Here is a 4,359-nt window from a genome sequence, read left to right on the forward strand (position 1 = left end):
GCAAGAGACAAAGTAAAGCTTCCACTCTCTTTAAGACTATTATTTTTTTCTGTTGTCTTTAAAAATATTATTTTTTTCTGAAGTATCAAAAGATGCTTTGGACCATATAATTTCCCATTTTGCTCTCATTTTTTTTTTGAGGAGGCATGTTAATCAATCAATCATTAAATATTTGTTAAGTGCCTACAATATTCTAAGCACTGGGGACAAAAAGAGAAAGGTGAAATTATTTCCATTTAGGCTGTTTGTTTTGTACACACACACACACACACACACACACTTGTTTTCATATGAACGAACATTTTATTGAGAATGACAAGAAGCTATGCTCCAGGAGAGAACTAATGCTAACTAGGAGTTTGGTTCTTTGAGACATCTGAGGTGAGAGGCTGCTTGCTGTTTTTGTCTTATAGGTAAGTCAATTATTTTGTTCTGTTAATACTCTTTATACAGTCACATGGTTGGTCAGACCTGGGAGAATATGCAGGTGGCCATCTGAGCTGAGAGAGTTGCTGTCTCTTGCTGCCTCTTGACTTTTCTTGCTTTTCTCTTATATAGATCCTGGGCCTCATAATGAGAATCTTGACTCTTTTCAACCAAAATCACATCTTCTTTAAGTCTAGAAAGCTGTGGGTCAGCAGGTGGCAGCTAGGGCTTGGCTATGCCAGGGTGAGAGAGAAACTAATTAGCCCTTATGGGGATCAAGTGTACAAACCCTGGCCTCATTAGCTCTAGACTTTAACCAAGTGAACTAACTGGTCATATAGCCTGTCAATAGCAGAAGTGGGGTGATTCAGAACTTGGAATATACAACCTTTGTTTCATTGCAGAGTCCCACAAAGATAGACAGCTTGCCATATTGAATTTGAGACAGAGAACAGAGGTTAATAACTGCACATAATCACTACTATGATATTGCCCCTGAATCTTAATCCCTACCCAGTGAGACTCTAGCTCCAATGTTTATGTGATAAGATGTAATAACATTTTTTTAGATGTTTATTTAGATGTAAATAAGATGTAATGTCATTTTTCTTTCCAGGAGAGAAAATATTTGACAAATAAATATTAAACTCCTGATGCTGGCATTCAAGGCTTTTTCAAAGCAAAGACAAGTTTCAGCTTCTTCACAATGTCACCTGACTGTTGGTACAGAGAAAACCTTTCTTCCATGCTGACACGTTTCACTCAACTCAATTCAATAAACATTTAATAAGTGATTCTTATGTGTCAGGTACCATGTTAAGTGCTAGGGACAGAAATAAGAAAAAAAGAGACAGTTCCTGCCCTCAAGAAGCTTACCATCTAACGGGAAAAGACAACACATAAAAGGAAGCTGCAGAGGGAGGACAAGGGGGGTACCAGGGGAGGGGGCATCTTCAGACCAAGCAGAGCTGTGGCTGGACAGTGAAAGGAGCTGCAAAGTCCAGGCTCTGCCCTCTTATAAAAAGAAAGCTTTGGATAGAGATTAGTGCTCCATGCAACCTTCCAATCAGAGGAGAGATGAGGCTGAGGGAGGGGGGAAGGTGGTGTGTATATATATGGCTGAGGCATAATATATGAGGCATAATATATAATGTGTATATATATATGCTGAGGTAAGCAGCAGGATGAGATTTCTGGTGGTCAGATTATCCTGAAAGGGGCATCATGTTCTATGGAGTTTAGATCAAGTGGAGTCACAGATTGAAAGATGAAAGACTGGAACTAAATTGTTTGCTTTCGCCATCAGAGGGACAGCAGAGTTTAGTGAAAAGAACACTATGTCCTGGGCGTGACTCTGCCCACTTATTAGGGCCATAAACTTACATAAATCAGGGAACCTCAGTTTCCTCATCTATAAAATGGGAATGGAATGAAATTGGACCTGTAATTTCATCAGTGTAGGGAGCTATTGGTCAGGAACTCCCTCTACCAACATGAGATAGCAATTGTTCTGCAAACTAAAGACTCAAATACTTGGGTCCCTAAGAGGTTAAAGGGATTACCCATGGTCACAAACGGGGCGAAGAACAGACCTAAGCCCAGGTCTTCCTGACTTTGAGACTGCCTCTCTAATTGTAAAATAGAGACAATAATAATTGGCCTTCCTGCTTCATAGGATTATTGGAAGGATCATAGGATTTAGGAATACAAGGGACTCTTCCTTCCATTCCTAAATCTTCTGACTTTATAAGCTTAGAAGTCATCTATCTAACACCTTCACTTTACAGTTGAGGAAACTGAGGCCCAAAGCAGGGAAATGACAGTTAGCAAGTGGCAAAGCTGGGAGTTGATTCAATTCAATAAACGTTTGTTAAAGTTCTACTTTGTAAAATTCTTTGTTATATGGGATGACTCTTTGTGAGTGGGTAAGAGAAGGAATTCAGGGAAAAATGTGGTATAAAATATTAAGTTATCAATAAATTTTTTTTTAAAGTTTTATGTTGTGAGCAGTAATAAATGTGCTATCTTCTAGGGACCACAATGAAAAATACTCTCTGACTTTTAGGAATCAATATTTTACTGGAAAGGATACCAGAATGAATGAATGAAAAAACATTCATTAAGTTTCTTAATGAGCAGCTAGGTAGTGCTGTGGATAGAGTGCCAGCCCTGGAGTAAGGAGGACCTGAGTTCAAATCTGGCCTCAGACACTTACTAGCTGTGTGACCCTGGGCAAGTCACATAAACCTGTTTGCCTCAGTTTTCTCATCTATAAAATGAGCTGGAGAAGGAAATGACAAACCACTCCAGTATCTTTGCCAAGAAAACCCCAAATGGTCTCACAGAGAGTTGGACATGCCTGAAATAATTGAACAACATTATGTGTCAGACATAGTACTTGGTGCTGGAGAGGAAAATACAAAAGTTAGACTTTTTATATCCTATAGGAACTTATTCTGATAGGGAAAGACAACACAGATCAGGGAGGGATGACCAGAGAAGGAAATTTGGGCTTGAAGAGTGATGGGGATCCTGAATAGAGTCCTAGGACAATCCATTGTCATACTTTTCTAACAATGACAGGTGTATTCATTTTTTCCAGTAAGACATGGAAGAGGTGAGCTGTCCATGCTTTATCAAGAGGACTGCAGGAAATAGTAGGAGTGGATTTACCATAGGATGTCTGGATGGGATGGAAAGCGTGGCCTTCAGCTTGGTATATAGACACATACACACAGAAAGAAATAGAGTGTGAACAAAATCACACTTCAGTAATCTCAAGGGCTAGAGCGTATCAACACCTGGATGGAACAGGATCCTAGGCAACTGTCTCACAAATGTATGTCATTGGTCACAAGAGGGTCCAGACCAAACAGTGTAGATGGTTCCATTCAAATCCATCGTCACCACTATAGACACAACTTAGATGTATTCTGAGGATGTACTGGCATCATTTTGCATGTTGAGAGCAGCAATTTTCCTAGGAAACACACAAGGATTGTTTGGGAAGTGCTTACTATTCTAGTACATAGCTGGGATCCACTCTCAAGAACATTCCATGTTTCTTTTGATCATTCCTATACTTTTCCCCCCATTTATTATACAAAATCACCTAAAGTCTAATAAGCTAACACAGTAACCTTGAATCTTGTGAAAGTTAGGGAAAATTTAAAGCCAGGAATTATACATCTGCAAATGAAATTGGTCCCAGGGCACACCTCTTACTCTCAGATTCAGCATGTGCCAATAAAATACCAGAAGTCACGCGATACTATGGGAAATTGGTTCTCTGGGTATTGTAGCATCTTGACTTAGAAGTGCTTTAACCTTGGCCTCATGCTTCCTGTGGGGCCGTTGTCTTGGCTTCATAAGTGCTGCAACTATCAGGCAAGCACATAGAATTTTTCATCTGAGTAAAATTAAAAATGAAACCTTCAAAGTCCTATTGATTCTAGACGTGTTCTATATGCATTAAATTGAACTTAATGGACTGAGAAATGAGCATTTAAGCATATATAGGTAAGAATTATTTGTATGAGAACAAATCATACACATTACGCTTTTCCCAGCAATGTATGTATTTATCTACATGGATGAACAAGACCAAGGAAGTCTGATGAATTTCTCTGAGCTCTTGGACACCCAATTTTCTTTCAAGTCATTTTAGTTTTCCCCACAAAGTCACTGTCTTTTGACATACTTTCCTTAACTTAGGTGGCAAAGCAATTCCATGGTTGAATGCAAGCTCTTTGAGGTCATATTTTCCTCCCTCCTTCCTTCTTCTTTCCTTCCTTCCTTCCTTCCTTCCTTCCTTCCTTCCTTCCTTCCTTCCTTCCTTCCTTCCTTCCTTCCTTCCTTCCTTCCTTCCTTCTTTCCTTCCTTCCTTCTTTCCTTCCTTCCTTCCTTCCTTCCTTCCTTCCTTCCTTCCTTCCT

Source organism: Petaurus breviceps, unplaced genomic scaffold (genome assembly GCF_028583685.1).
Source record: "Petaurus breviceps papuanus isolate PSGF00001 unplaced genomic scaffold, PetGlider_PUasm1.0 90903, whole genome shotgun sequence".
NCBI lineage: Eukaryota > Metazoa > Chordata > Mammalia > Diprotodontia > Petauridae > Petaurus > Petaurus breviceps.